This window comes from Zootoca vivipara, chromosome 11 (assembly GCF_965207765.1).
Source record: "Zootoca vivipara chromosome 11, rZooViv2.hap1.1, whole genome shotgun sequence".
NCBI classification, from domain to species: Eukaryota; Metazoa; Chordata; class Lepidosauria; order Squamata; family Lacertidae; genus Zootoca; species Zootoca vivipara.
The window spans coordinates 27991586-28008160 of record NC_142594.1 but is presented as its reverse complement, the minus strand read 5'-3'; the positions used below and the strand labels follow the sequence as shown (position 1 = coordinate 28008160).

The window sequence follows — 16575 nt, the reverse complement described above, 5'->3', positions numbered from 1 at the left end:
AGTCCTGCCACTCACCACCTGGCCTGGGCGGGGCCTGAGGCCTATAAGAACTGCTGCTGCTGCTGCTGCCAGCCAGGAGGACTCCCCTGCTCAGCACCTGAAGGCCCCAGTCCTGCCACTCACCACCTGGCCTGGGCGGGGCCTGAGGCCTATAAGAACTGCTGCTGCTGCTGCTGCCAGCCAGGAGGACTCCCCTGCTCAGCACCTGAAGGCCCCAGTCCTGCCACTCACCACCTGGCCCAGGGCAGGGCCTGATGGGCTTTATAAAGGACTGTTGCCGCCGCTGCTGCTGAGCAGAGAGGGCTCCATTTTGTTTTGTTTTGTTTGTTTAAATTCCTGTTATTTTTTACCTATGTTATTTAAACTGTATTAAGGATGTATTCTTAGTTTTAGATATTGATTTATGTTGAAATTGTTTTCTATTCGGTTGTGTATTTTTTGATGTGGTTTATGTATTGTTTGTGACTTTTGTAATTGTGCTATTGCTGTATTGTTTTGATATTCGACTGGAAGCCGCCCAGAGTGGCTGGGGAGACTCAGCCAGATGGGCGGGGTACAAATAAAAAATTATTATTATTATTATTATTATTGATCTTTATTGAGTATTCATTCTGATTTATTTACATCCATCCTGCTGTATTCCCATCTAACAGTCATTTATACCTCCTTTCTTAGGGCATTTCCCTGCCAACTTCCTAAGCACAGAAAGCCCATTTTCTTTTATTTAAAGAGTGAATTTGCTGCTCTAGAGCAACAGAGTGCTTTACTCCACTTTGACAGCACACACCTACATTATGCCTGAATCCCTCCTGCAAAAAGGAAACATCGTGGAGGCACCCAAAGAGCATGACCTGCTATAAAAGCACCTTCCCATGCTCCCGAATGGGGACAGTGGCATTTTAAAAAAATGAAATAAAGTTTTATTTGATTTTCTAAAATATAAACATACAACCAAAACAATTCCAAATGTAATTATCGAGATTACTCTGAATCTCCTGACTTTCCCCCATCCCTTCCATAGGTCCTATTGATTCAATTTTCAACTGCGTATCAATTTTTCAGCTTCCTAAATTATCTCTACATTCTGCTACATTACAAGTGTGTTTAAAATCCTGCTAATGTTTTGACCTGTTTACAATAATTTTGTATATACATTATAAACATTTCCCACCCACCCCCCTTTTCCTTTTAAATCTGGTCTTCTTGATTCCTGAGCTTCCCAGTTAGTTTTGCCATTTCGGCATAGTCCATCAACTTGCCTTAGCCTTAGCCTGGCATTCTTCTCTGGTTGGGCTTGCTTCTTCCTTCCACCTTTGGGCAAGACAGTGGCATTTAGACCTATCACCTGCTGTATGCAAAATGTGGTTCCAGCTGTGATGTATGCCCCTCCCCAAATAAACCTCTGCTGGTGCCAAAGCCTGATATGGCACATCAACATAAGAGTTTATGACTTAACTGGTGGTGTACAAAATTTGTGCTAGTGGCAAGTGGCTCAGCTGGCCTGTTTGCCCTGTGCCCGGTACAATCCAGTCCTCTTCTGTTCAGCATACCCGTGTGAAACTGGCACACATTTCCTAAGCAAATAAATCAGCTTTGTTTTTCTGGAGATCCAGGGTAAGGGAGGGCGGAGGGAAGAATCACAATGTGCTCACAGTGCTCCCTAATCAGCTGCTGTTGACTGATTATTTTGCTTCCCAAGACAAATGTTGGTTTTGCTGTTGACTTTGCCCCTAGCGCTGTTGGGAAGGAGAATAACTAAACGTGGTAGGTTTGGCCACAATCCCAAGGCAATAGTCTGGCTTGAGTCGCTCAACTGGGGAATCCTTTTAGTAGCTGATATTAAATTCCAACCTGAGAGACATGTAGCCCCTTGCTGATATTAATATCCAGTTGCATGGATCCTGTTTAGTGGGTATTCATTAAAGCAGCAGGTCATTTCCCCTGGCGAGTTAATGTGCTTTGGAACATTTCTGAACTGCATGATCAAAGTGTATACGGTGTTGGTTCGGAATTTTTGCAACGGTAAGACAGGTTTATTAAACCACGTTTTGGCACTGCTTCTTTCGTAAAGTGCTGAGTCTGTAAAATTGGGGAGGGGAATATTCCATGTCAGGTGCATGAGTAGGTCCAGCTTTATGCCTCCATTTGAAACCACCAACATGAGCATCAACATGTGCATGAATAATGGACTGTGATGTGGTCTCTTTATAGCTACAGGGGAAATTGAAAGTTACGAGTGAAGCATCACCTAGGAGGCTTGTCTGCATGATTGTGGTTTGTGTGTTTTGTTTTGAGTTATCAAAGGTCTATGGTTTTTCTGGTTCTATATCTATATCATCTATATCTATATCTATATCTATATCTATATCTATATCTAATACACCTCCTAAAATCAATATCCCACTTTGCTCATTTGAAAACTGCCATGTTTTTCTTTTCTGGTGCTTTCTTCCTAATAAAGAACCTATGCAGTTCATTTAAGGCGAGAAACAGATCTGGGTAACTGCTGGGTGTTAAGAGTTTAAAAAATGGCAGAATCAGCCATTGGCCCAGTTTACAAGCCTCAGTATACCATAGCTAAGCAATTGGCAGACTGCCTCTGATACTGGAGGTAATACAGTCATACTTCGGTTTAAGTATGCTTTGGTTTGAGTACTTTCAGTTTAAGTACTCCACGGACCCGTCTGGAACAGATTAATCCACTTTCCATTACTTTCAATGGGAAAGTTCGCTTCAGGTTAAGTACAAACTTCCAGAACCAATTACACTCATACTTCGGGTTAAGTACGCTTCAGGTTGAGTACTCTGCAGGCCCGTCTGGAACGGATTAATCCACTTTCCATTACTTTCAATGGGAAAGTTCGCTTCAGGTTAAGTACGCTTCAGGTTAAGTACAGACTTTCGGAACCAATTGTGTACTTAAACCGAGGTACCACTGTATAGCCATTGTGACCTTTATCCTTCATGGATTTGTCTAATTCCCTTTTAAAGCTGTTCAACTTGGTAGCCCTCACTACATATTGTGGCGGTGAGTTCCATAGTTTAACTGTGTGACGTGTGAAGAAGAGCTTCCTTTAGTTAGTCCTGAATCTCCCACAATTCACATTCATTGCACGGCCTTGGGGTTTAGTATTATGAGAGATGGAGGAAAGCCTCTATCCATGTTCCCATGCCGTGCATAATTTTATTCATTTCTACAAGATCTCACCGCTATTCACCCCACCTTAAATTAACCCCCACCCCATCTATGTGTCCACCTATCTATTATTTCCTGTTACATTGTTTTCAAAAGTAGTTTGTTGTGGTGCTCAGGTGAACAGACAATGCGGGTAGAAACTTGCTTTTAATTTCTGAGCTCTTTGGGGGGAGAGAACAAATAGGCTCAGAAAAGAATAGTGAGGCGTTTGAGGCTTCCCTTGGCCTTAACAAGTTTGCAGATGTCAAAAACGGTTTTCACAGGTGATTCACACAGGCATTGACTCATCAAACCACTTGGGCACATTAAAAGAGGGGGAAGGCAGGTAAACAAGTTGCAGAGACTTGGTGCGAAACTTCTGTCAAAAGCTCAGCATGTGTTGGTTTTTTTTGGGTTTTGCTGGAAGTATTAAAAATGAAGGGCAAATTTGCAAATGTGATTCATAGACCATGAAAACTTCCGATGCAGGCATGTCTCAGGAGGTGGGATGGGGTGTGTGTGTGTCATAATAACTCAGTGGCAAGACACATGCTTTGAATGCAGAAGATCCGGGGCTCAATTGCTAGCAAATCCAAAATGCTTGGGAAGCAGGACAAGATGCCCATGTCCATGCACAAAAGCCAATCAAACTGGTAGATGAATTTTACTTGGATGCTAGTGACAGCCTCCACCACAACTGGTGGGCAGCAGGCTGGTTTGGGAGGCACAGGGCAAGTTGCACTACGGAATTCTCTCCTCTAGTGCCTTGAAACCCTCCACACAACCTCTGCCGCCCGAGGCCGCTGCTCCCCTCTGCCTAATGGCAGGGCTAGCCCAGAGCATATCCAGTTAAAGCAGCAGTAGGCAACGTGGTGCCCTCCAAATTTTGTTGGACTACAATTCTCATCAGTCCCAGCCTACATGGCTAATGGTCAGGGATTATGCGAGTTATGGCACAGCAGTATCTGGAGGAACCTATGCTGGCTACCCCTGAATGAAAAGGATATGGGAGCAGTGCTGGGAATGAACTCTGTCTGCACAAGTTCTGGAGAGCCTCTGCAGGTCATGAGAGGCTGAGATGTGGCAGCCATTGTGGTTCAGCTTCTCTGGGGAGTTAGAGGGTACTGCTGCACTTCTTCATTGCCAGAAAGCAGCCAGTCCCCTTGTGGCCTGAAAATAGATTGTTTTCATTTATTTGTTACATTTATTACATTTATTACCAACCCTTCCTCCATGTAGTTCCAAGTTTTATTCCCACAACAACCCTGCGAGGCAGGTTAGGCTCCGAGTCGGTGGCGGCCCAAGGTAGGTAAACCAAGGGAGCTTCAATGATGTCCGAATGGGGATTTTAGTACAGGTCTCTACAGTTCTAGTCTGAAACACTAACTTCTCCCCACAGAGACACTGGCATCAGATCCAAGTAACTCCCTTGTCATCAATGCGGCCCCACCAGGAATTGTCTTTATTTTAGTCATTATTACATTTATATGCCACTTTTCCTCAAAGGAGTTCTAAGTGGTGCACATGTCTCTCTCTCTGTCTGTTTTCCCTCACAACTCTGGGAGGACCGTGAGGCAATGACACGCAAAACCAACTGTCTGAGGCAGCTACCTCAATCTGCCTAACTGTAGGACGAAACTCGACAGAAATTCGGGTCAATGGCCCACCTAGTTCAGCATCCTGTTCTCACAGCGCTCAACCAGATGCCTATGGGAACCCCGCAAGCAGGACTTACATCACTACATCTTGTGGGAGCAAATTTCATAGTTTAACTACAGATCAACTAAAAAGGTTTGCCGTTCCAAGCATGGTTTTCCACAGCTGCCCCCAAGCTTGCACAAGCCTTCCTCTGTTCCCAAAGACTCCTTTCCTATGACTTTCCTAAATCATCTTAACCTCACCTTACCTGACCCTCCACTAAAACCCGACTCCCTGTTCCTAATGATGACACAACTCATTTGGCAATCGACCTTTCGTTTCACTCTTGTTTTGTTTGTCTACTGTAGATTGTACTGTACTAAATGGGAAGGAACGGGCTCAGTTTCTCAACCACAGGCCTGCCCTCCTTTATTTATAACAGAAGCCCCTTTCCTTTTCGTTTGTTTGTAACGCTTCCAACATCCTTAACAAACTACAGCTCCCAGCATCATTTAGGGGGAAGTCACGTGCTTTAAACATGCAGTGTGTATGCTTTAAATGGAGGGAAAGATCTATCCCCTGTCTCTTTTGCACCTGGTTCTGATTGGTGGATCCTGCGGTTCTCATTAAAAAAAATACCCTGCCAAGTAGATCTGGCAATCTTAAACTCTGCCTTGCCAACAGAATTTGGAGAAGTCCTATAATGATTTTTCTTTTAACCCTCCCATGGGAGTGGTCTGCTGATAAATAATAAGTGTTCCATTTTCAGAATAATGAGGGCTACATTTCTGCCAATACAGATATGAGTAATTAAATGAGGTGGGGTTTTTGTGGTGTTTTTTTTTAGGAGGGAAGAGGAAGCAAAACTCTAAAGACTTTGTTAATGCATCCTAGCACACACTGCATGTGTGGGCTTGCTGAACCCTTTCCTGTTTTCCATTCCCCACTGCAATGGAAATAGAGCTCCTAAATGGTCGGTCACACCCTTCTCTCCAGAAATAGCCATTCTGTGTTCTGGGATCGCAATGCAATTCGTGACAGCGCTACACCTGGGAAACAGATCTCCGGATAATGAAGGATGTGCCATCGCTAAATCAAAGAAACATATAAATAAGCACTAACAAAGAGCTTATTGTCTCGGCAGACCAGGGGGCACCTCGCTCTGTTCTGTTGTCTGAGGGAAAGCAGTTCGGCACCAGGGATCGTCTTACACTTCCTTTCCCTTCATTGACAAGCTTCCTGGCTGAGTTCTATTAGTACAGCTTGAGGCGTGTTACACCCAGAGAAAATGGTATGGTGTTGGGGTTTCTTCCCTCTGAACTCTGCTGGGTACTCCACCAGGGGCGTAGCCAGGATCAAAATTAGGGGGGGCAAGGGGCGGGGCAAGGGGCGGGAGGGGAGGGGCCACAGCGGAAATGTGGGCGGGGCCACGTGGCCTGCGCCTCCCAGGTCTTCGGAGGAGGCGGCCCCAGGCTCGCGTTCCCTGCGCGACTCTGGAGCTTCGCGCTGGGAGCGGGAGCCTGGGGCTGCCACACTGCGCCCCTCAGCCTTTGCTTCGGGGGGGGGGGAATTGCCCCCTCTTGCCCCCCCTGCCTACGCCCATGTACTCCACTCAGCAACTGGATTTCTCTGCCAAGGTTCACCAAGGAGCTTGAATGCCTTGGCTGGCTGGCCAGAGCAGCAGAGACATAGCCAGACTGCAGCAGAGGGCTACAAGACACTGACTCCCCATCATATGTGACCATGAAAATGATGCCTCTACCATACTAACTTCAGCTTGCACCTATATGCTAAAATTTCTGTGTATTATGACTAGGTAGAAGGTAAAGGACCCCTGGACAATTAAGTCCAGTCAAAGGCAACTATGGGGTTGCGGTGCTCATCTCGCTTTCAGGCTGAGGGAGCTGGCATTTGTTCACAGACAGCTTTCCGGGTCATGTGCCCAGCATGACTAAACCGCTTCTGGCGCATGGAGGACCGTGACGAGTGCCAGAGCGCATGGAAACGTTGTTTACCTTTACCTTCCTGCCACAGCAGTACCTATTTATCTACTTGCACTTTTTGGCATGCTTTCACACTGCTAGGTTGGCAGGAGCTGGAACAGAGCAATGGGACTTACCCCGTCATGGGGATTCGAACTGCCAACCTTCCAATTGGCAAGCCCAAGAGGCTCAATAGTTTAGACCACAACACCACCCGTGTCCCTGTATTTGACCAATACTTTGTGGCAGTGAGTTAACAAGCACCAGCCATCCATTGTTGGCTACCAATGTGCCATAGAACAATTTATTATCTGTTGCCACAGAAAACAAGTGCAACACAGCTAATCCTCTGGAATAATAGAATTGTAGAGTTGGAAAAGGACCCTTAGGATCATCTTGTCCAGCCTCCTGTGCAGCTGTCCCATACAGGGATCGAACCTGCAACCCTTGGCATTATCAGCACCAAGCTCTAAGCAACTGAGCAATACATGCAATGGAATAGAACAAGCCAGCATACACTTTGCATTCTGTGTGCAACTCATTGTTTTGTTTATCATTCTATGACCCCACTTGATTGCATCACCTTTCTAGGCTAAGCAATTATGGGCTTCAAAACAATCCTTGCTATGGAAGCTCAGGCATGTTGCATGGATCCAAGCCTGTTATTTTGCTAGCAATTTTTAACCTACCTATCTGCGTGTTGCATGAAAGACAGGTGAAATTAGGATCCTTACAAAGCCAGAGATGTTTCAATCTTTGGCTTTAGCTGAAGCAAAGATTTAACACAGCATCTAAGATAAACGTGTGGAGTGTGTTTACATTCCTCCTGCATTTCACTGCTTTCACAATATTTATGCAATTTAATCTGTTTAATCTATTTTTATGGAGACGAAGGCATTTTACAAGAAGAAGAAATGTTTTCAGCCCTCTCCACTCTTCCCCCACCTGGTAGATAACCCAACATGACTAGCTCAAACTTTCAATGCTTTTGGCTTTCTTATGTAACACAGCTTTTACTAGAACTTTTTCTACTTTAATGATTCCCCCCCCCACTGCTAATTAAAATTTGTAAATCAAAGCCTAATGATACAGCCCATAGCTATGCATACAGTGCGGCAGAGTCAGGGAGGAGGAGCAGGAGAGAATAAGGAGTTTGTGTTTGGGATGGGTTGCTGCAAACCCAAATAAAATGCTTTGCAATGGTGGGAAATATCTGCATGGGGGATTTGCTCTGTTGAGATGTACCACCCACTGCCATTTTACACAGAATCACTATTGATGATTGCACGAGTAGATAGCATATTATGAGGAACACTGCAGGCGGTGTACAAAATATTTTAAGTGCATTCCATCAGTTTGCATTGGGGGTGAAGCATCTTTTAGTTCACCCACTGTCCCATCTACTGGTTGTTGGGTGTTGTTGTATTTTAAGTATGTAGTGGACATCCAATAATAGCTTTCCCAGCTTCTGCTTCAGCACAATAGCACCAAGCTTGGTTTAAGGGGAGGACTTGGAAAAAAGAAGATACATTGTCTGCTAGGAAACTCTCAGTGGTGCTAGCCAGCAATGGAAGCATGAGCCTGCCTTGGTCCTGCAGTCAACCTGATCAGAATTGTAGGTGGCCAGGAGACTAAGGAAAGCTGAATCTCTCCATGGTTGCATTGAATGGTAGTCCAATGCACTAAAAACACGAGAGACTGCCTTATACTGAGTCAGCAGCAAAGTGCTATCCAGATGTTGTTCTCAGCCAGTATGGCCAGTGATTGGGATGATGAGGGTTATAGTCCAAGAACACCTAAAAACCACTGGAGGCCATTCTGGAGAACCACTACCAGTCGTAATAATAATAATAATAATAATAATAATAATAATAATAATAATTTATTATTTATATCCCGCCCATCTGGCTGGGTTTCCCCAGCCACTCTGGGTGGCTTCCAACAGAAATATTAAAATACACTAATTTCTTAAAGATTAAAAGTCAGAGGGTTAGGCAATCTGGTTGGCTGCATTCACACCCCAGTTCATTCCATATCCCCAACATTTCCCTAACTGTTAATGCCTGCATTATATGTGACCTGTCGCACCATATAAAAGCCACTTCCAGAAAAAAGAAAGCATGTTTAGCATCCATTTCCATGTTACTTTATTCTGGGGGGGGGGAATGCAACCTCAAAATTTGTGGGAATGAAGTGATGAAATGTGAGCCAGTATGCCAGCATACAGTTCTTTCCTGTTGTTGTCACAGGAGAACAGAAATGTGCATGTGTGGAAAGGTTGGGCCAGTAGCCACATTGTTCTATGACATTGGTTGTTGGCGTCAGACCACATCCACTGGTTTGAATGAAGTTTTGTGCAACATGTTGATATTTCCATCAGAAAACATCAGGTACTGCAGTGTGAAAAAACATTAGAAAATGGGACAGAATCCCTGATATTATAATCAGGAAAACTAACACAATATTACACATGTCTGAATGCACCCTATTTGTCTCCCACTCTGACTGGCATAGGTTCTGCAGGATTGCAGACACGGGGCTTCCCCAGGGATCACTGGAGATGTCAGGGTGCAAACCCACAAGCTTTGCATGGAGAGCTCTACTGCTCAGCTCCATCCAATTCCATTTTGGTCCATGCCATGTTGGGGAGGAGATCCGGTCCATTTCCTGGAGCACCTTTGTGGTTCCATGCAATTGTTGTCAAGGGGAGAGTGGTGCTCAAGCAAGGTTTAGTTTGAAAGGGAGGAAGGGAGCCATTCCAGTTGAGTAGACCAGATCAAAAGAAACAGTCTGGCCAGTTCCCCTTTCCCTCCCAAGTTGGCAGATTGCTGACAACTCTTCTAGGGCCTGATTTACCACCCTCAGAGACAAAAGCTGTAGATTGCAGAGCCCTCCTTGGCACAAATAGAGGATGAACAGCCACTGACAATCAATGGGAATGTATGGCTTATACAACAAAGGGAGTTATGATCTTTCTAAATATTTGCAATAGTTCCATTCCCAGGCGGTGTGTGTGTGTGTGTGAGAGAGAGAGAGAGAGAGAGAGAGAGAGAAAGAAAAGAAAGAAAGAAAGAAAGAAAGAAAGAAAGAAAGAAAGGGGAGGGGGGCTCAGATTTGCAAAGACCATCAGCGTGAAAGCTTGCAGCAGTAAAACTCTGTACATCAAAGATGAGATTCCTCCCTATATAATGTTATTGCATGCGCCAAAGGAAAACATCTGGCTCCTCTGATATACAGTTTGCAACAAATGCCTTTTCACGGAGGTCCGCCTCTCCCTTTCTAATAAGAGCGAGCCCATTAGTATCATTAAGTGTGGCCTGCGTAATCCCGGCAATCAAAAGAAAAACAAAGCAGGTGCAAGAGCAGCTCCAGCAAAATGAAAAGAAGGGCATCTGAATTTGTTTTGATTCACTGAACAACAATGCCTCATTTTCTATGCATAGTAAAAAAAGAAAGAAAAAAGTAATTGTGGTGTTTGAAATGGGAGGCAGGGGTCTTTCCAGAAATCCAGAAATACCAACTTGCTGTTGATTTTGTTGCAAGGGAAGGTGGGGAGGCGAGGGGGGGGATTTCTTTCTTTCCATTCATTCACAGTTGATTTGCTGTGTTTGAACAAACCATTTTTGGGGCCTGATTTTGAATTTAATCCAAGGAAATGTCTGTCCCTCCCAGGTGCTAATTAACCAACGCAACTCCAATAGGGATTTTGGTACTTAAAAGTAAATAATTGTTTTATGGCTGGCTAGGCTCATCCCTTCTGCTTTGATAGCTCCCAATAAAAATGCAATGGGAAATCATGGCGTTCTTCCACCGCTGGGGAGAGATTGGCTTTTATCACAGGACTCAATCTGTCTCACGAAAAAATCCAAATATATTCTAGAGTTGAAAGGCACCAAAGATAACAGTTTGCTTTTGCCAACTCTCAGGATTGTTGCACTGAAATCACAGTGCATAGTGTACCTAGTAGGGATTGGATGCATCTGCAAAGTTTGGTTTCTCTTCTTTCCCTCGTTTTTCCAGTCTTAATTTTGCACGAAAATTCATGCTCATTTCTTTGTGTGTATTTTTAGATACGTTTTTGCCCAGTCAACTTTTGCAAGTAATTTTCAAGGAATAAAATGTATTTCCATATGTTATTTTCACCAGCACACACTTTTTAATGTGCTTTTCACTCATATTTGTACACACTCTTTGGTTGGAGAAATGCACCACAAAATTTGGAGAAGCACGAATTTCAAGAGAGCTGAACAAATTTATCACTCATCCCTAGGGGTGGAATTGTTTCTTTCTTTCTTCCTTGCTTTACTTTTCAGTGGGTTTCTCACACTGCACTTTGAAGCTGCTGAATCAAGGCTTGTTCCCTGAATTGTTTTGCAATTTCATAACATCGCCTTCGGCTCAAAGTAGCAGTGACATGCCTGACTTGGAATAATGATCACCTTCTTGGCTGTGTTGAGATGAACAAGTCTGAAATGGGTGCCAACCAGGTGGGACTGCATGCAAGGTTTCCTCTGATGATATACTCAGGTGCAGAGTGCCAACAGGATTGAAGCCAAAACAGGGCCACTGAAAAACAACCCCTGCATAAGTTGTGGATCTAGTGCAGGCATCCCCAAACTTTGGCCCTCCAGATGTTTTGGACTACAATTCCCATCATCCCTGACCACTGGTCCTGTTAGCTAGGGATCATGTGAGTTGTAGACCAAAACATCTGAAGGGCCGCAGTTTGGGGATTCCTGATCTAGTGTATAGTTTTGGTGTGCAAATAGTGCACCACTCTCAGTCTTGATTGCTCCAAGGAATTCAGTCTGGATAGTGGCCCTGGCTGTCCGATTCCTCCTCCTTATTCTCAATTTTGACCTTGTTGAACTCAGCAGGGAAGGGGCAAAACTAGAATAAGTTGCCTCTGACTGCCATTAGCTCTGGCTCCACCTGCTGTCGGCCTGCCAACCTTCTGCCCTTCAGTGTGGTGCCAGTGTGGTGTAGCGGTTAAGAGCGGTAGACTCGTAATCTGGGGAACCGGGTTCGCGTCTCCGCTCCTCCACATGCAGCTGCTGGGTGACCTTGGGCTAGTCACACTTCTTTGAAGTCTCTCAGCCCCACCCACCTCACAGGGTGTCTGTTGTGGGGGAGGAGGGGAAAGGAGATTGTTAGCCGCTTTGAGACTCCTTAGGGTAGTGATAAAGCGGGATATCAAATCCAAACTACTACTCTTCTTCAATCCCCATGGGCACCACTGGATGAAATCACATTTTAAAGCATAATCCATGCTGCTTGCTGCACTGATATGAGCAACAAATAAAAAAGCAAAAATTCAAAACCTTTGTCTTAAGAGAAATGTGAGTTATTGTTTTTTTTAAAAAAGAAATATTGTAACTTGATCTTGTTCCCAAATCAGCTTTTTCATTGATCACACGCTTGCATAAAACTTTGGTCATAATTAAGTGGATGTGTGGTTTACATCCTATGACCTCAAGCTTGCCACTTACAACTTAAAGGCCAGTACCTTTAGGTTTTCATACTGAAACATGTTCTACCATTTTTGGCAGGTTCTTCAAACGAAAACTTGCAATCCATGGCGTATGTGTGTCTGCGTGAAATTTTTCGTAAAGATTATACAAAGCATGAAAGAACGCTTGAAGAAATTGCTTGCTAACTGGCTAGCACCCTCCATTGATATCTATGTGCAGGGAGAAATGCTAGCCCCTGAGCTACCAAGTGCTTCGGTGGTTCTGATTCAAATGCTGCTTACCTCCCAATAATTATCAGCAAGGATGATTTTTCTCCTTCGCCCCTCAATCATATAAATGGCATCTCTGGCAGCTGCTGAAATGAGCGGCACATTTCAAATAACCAACATCAATCTGTCAATAGGTGGTTTTAGTGTGAAATTTTGTGCCTTGTCAAGTTTGCTGATATTGGGTGTTTAAAAATTAGTGTTTATTTGATGGGTGCTTCTCATGTACGCATATATATTTTCTGCAGTGTCCACATGATGATATGGTTATCAAAGGGCCAGTCTCTCATTTAAGCCAGATTTACCTTTTCTAGGAAAAATCCAATAATAATAATAATAAACAACAACCATAGTGCCATGGCCTATTTGCGACATCTGAATGACCCTTTACAATATTAACCTTCCCCCATTAGGAAGTTCTCATTACTATTGCACTTTCAATGCATTAAATTTTTTGGTGCTTTTTGTTATATTACTGATATCATGGTTGTATTTTTCTATTGTGGATTTTAATTGATGCAAGCCACATTATGTAGCATATGTTGATTAGAAGGGTGTGGTATCAATGTGTGTGCGCACATCTCTCTAATTATTTAGTGCTAGCCAAAATATCCAACAATCTTCAGATTTAATGTATGCAATTTTGCTGAATTGATGCCCATTACAAAATCTATAAGGTCACATTTCCACTATGCATTTAAAGTAGCATCATGCCACTCTAAACAGTCATGGCTTTTCCTCAAAGAATCCTGGGAACTGTAGTTTCTTAAGGGTGTAAAGAGTTGTTAAAAGATTCCTATTCCCCTCCTCCACTCACCCAGAGATCAATCCCTCTTTCCCAGGAACTTGGGAGTGGCCCTCGACTGGGCATCTGGCCCAAAGTCCTGCTCTGATGGTACCACCATTTATTACCAGGCAAGAACAGGGTCTACTTGTTATTAGACTCAGCCAACCAGTTATTTCATGTGCAAATTACTTGATTAGATCCCGGACACAGCTTTTGTTTCAATATGAAAAATACAAGAGGCCAGAATGAGGCATGTACCCAAGATATGAATGTGCTAAGTGTGACATGAACTTTCCCCCACTTGAGGATGTGAAGGGGCAGATTCTGTCATTCTCACAGCTGGCTGACAAAGGATGGCTGTGTTTTTGCAAAGTGGCTGGAATCACAAACGGTGGTGATTTGAATCGAAGAATTAAATTAGGCTGCCCAAAAGCACAGGATATTGTTGACCTCACTATCCAACCAGTGAAGTAGTGCAACGCGCAACGTTGCAGTAGCTCTCTGTTAATGATCCCGTTATTAAGATTTGGCTGGCGTCCTGGAATAAGGACAATGGCTTGGCAATAACAGAATGATTTCGAAACAGCAGGTGTGAGCTGCAGAGTGTGAAAGCCAAGAGGTTGGTTGGGGAATCTAAAAAACAGGCATTGTGAAGCACTGCATATTGACAAGTCTTTAACAGACTGATAATGTCTTTCTTTTTTTTGTCTTTAGGAAGAAAAAGTCTGACAAGTATCAGACAAGTATCGGTCACCAGATGTCATTCCCATTTCTCTCTTCATCAGCTTTCTTCTGACTATAGATGGGTGGAAAGAAAAACAAACCTTGTGTATGGGTGCTACAAACCTAAGATCCCTCACTGGAAACCAAACAGGACAACTGCTCACTGTTTATCTTTTTGTGTCTGATTGCTGGTGATCCAATGGAAGCTGAAGGTCGCCAACACCAAAGTAGATTGTGTTAGAAAATAGTTTCCTGTGTAGGGATGTCAGACAACAGGGATGAAGACAGGATAGGTACTGGACATTACTGGAGTTTGCGTCTTCTGTGGACAGGAACAGAAACCAGTCAAGCAAATACTATTGATATCCATTCATACCAATGTTGTTTCTAAGTCTGCAAATAAGATCATTTTAACATTTCCTTCACATTGAAACAAGTTACATGAATTTTTATAAGCAGGTATAAATAGCAGACACTGAGACAAATAACATAGTTTGGTGGAATCCAAACTGCAGCAGAATAGAAGCATTGCTGATTGCAACAAATACAGTCAGAATGGAAACCACTGACTTCTTAGGTGATGGTCAGCCTAAGTGTAGTTCAGTGTCACTCAGCCTGTTATATTTGGCACACCAGGTTTTAGCACTAGACAGAAGTACTTGTCAAGAATGCCAGCTCTTAAGCAATCTTGCATTTGGATAAAGTTGTACCAACCCCATCTATGAGATTACTCCCTAAAGCCTTCCAAGCACAATTCAATGTCCTTTTAATTGTGTTTTTAACATACCTAAATGGACTGATATATGTAAAATGCATTAAGTCAATGGTCAACATGGCACCCATAGGCACTCATGCTCCTGCAGAGCTCTTCCCTGGTGCCCACAGGGTCTCTTCCCCACCTCTCCCTTCTCTGATAAAAGGAATGAAGCATTCGTTTGTTGTCACTGTTTCTCTGGTTTGCAGATTTACCCACAGGCCCCAAAAGGTTAGCGATCTATGTGCTAGGCACTGTATAAAAAACAGAGAAGACACAAGTCCTTGCCTTTAGATTTACAATCTAAAATAAAGATGCAATCAAAGTAGGGAGTTGGAAGGAAGGGAAACTTTGCGTAAGATGGAAGCTAATACCCAAAGGAAAAGAGCAATAGTTAACCTCAGAATATGAAGAAACAAAGTCAAATATTACCTCAAGAAGGAACAGCAAGAAAGAAAACATGTCCTAGAGCAAGTAACCAGAAATACTCGCCATCTGCCTTCCTGCACTTTCTTTGTTTATGGCCTCAGTTTGAAATTCACCCTAGCTTATAAAGACACTTTCAATGACTTTCAAGGATTCTTTCCACAGTACCTTGAAACTAAGATGCTCCAACTCCATGGTCCCTTGGAGACTAAATAGATTATTGTGTGGTAGTCAACAGCCTACTTCATCAGACTAATAGTGTCTGTGCATTTGAGAGATGGAGAATTGGTGTGGAGCCGAGCGACTGTCAATGTTTCCTTTTGGTATTTTCTTCCTTTACATGCTGGTTTCAAGGGCTTTTTGCTACCTCCCCAGGAAGCAAGTCTACTCAATCATTTATAGTGCTGTTGCTCCCCACAGGTCATCAAGCAGCCTCCTAACAATAAACAGCATCTGTTGCTTCCCTCTTGGAGATTGAGTCAGGTGTTTGCATCCCACCATCATTCTTCTTGCCTGGCCTCTCAAGGACCAAGTTGGTTCCTAAATTAGTTGCTCCAGGGTGGACCCTTAGCAATACCGTTGGCCATACAAATAGGCGTCTTCAGTAGCAGGAAGGATTCATTTACCCAAATGGCTCCGCTTAGGAAGCTTATGTTGTTTGAGTGCTCTTGAGAACCTTAAAGAATAAGCTAAACATTCTTATTCATGACAATCTCCCGCTCAAAGGCACATCTGATCAACAGGAAAAGGGAAAAGACCATTATGGTGCAAATGGTGCTTCCTCTGCAAGAGAACTACCTGCTTAAATCACAAATCTAAAGGATAATTGCAATTAAAGATGGACAGATCAGTCTACTTATGTTCCACGTCAGTTTCACCTGCGTTTAATCATAGGTTCTGTCTCCTTTTCTGTGGGCTTGTTTTTAAAAGAACAAAATTGGTTGGCACCCATCTGTCTCAGGAGACAATGGAAGAGTGTGCCTTTGGGGGGTGATCTCAAACCATTGGAGAGTTACAGCACCTGCAGTGGCTGAAGAACCAATATAGGAGAGACATGTTTTGTTGCAGCTGGGGCAGATGAAGGCACCTGGTTGTGCTGATGCAGGTATACCAGGGCATTTCTTCTTTCTGAGCTCCTCCTAGCAGTCATTCCTCCTCTGGTCCCCGCTGCAGATACACAACCTGACTGATTGTCTCCAGACACTGCAAGGGAATCTGCAAGGGATTCCCACATTGATGTTGCCAGCCTTCATGTCACCCTTGCAGACATATTTATAACACAGAGTTGGTCTGCCAAGGGCCCTGGTGCCTCATAACACAGAGTTGATCAACTCCCCATAGAAATTGACCTTG

General features: G+C 43.7%; 1 long non-coding RNA gene across 1 annotated transcript; it reads left to right on the top strand.

The window, feature by feature from the left end:
- Positions 1-1829: 1829 nt before the first annotated feature.
- On the top strand, positions 1830-14974 carry LOC148684240 (uncharacterized). The gene is made up of 2 exons (XR_015946373.1): positions 1830-2022; positions 14034-14974. It is a non-coding gene; the product is annotated as an uncharacterized LOC148684240 (long non-coding RNA).
- Positions 14975-16575: the final 1601 nt, after the last annotated feature.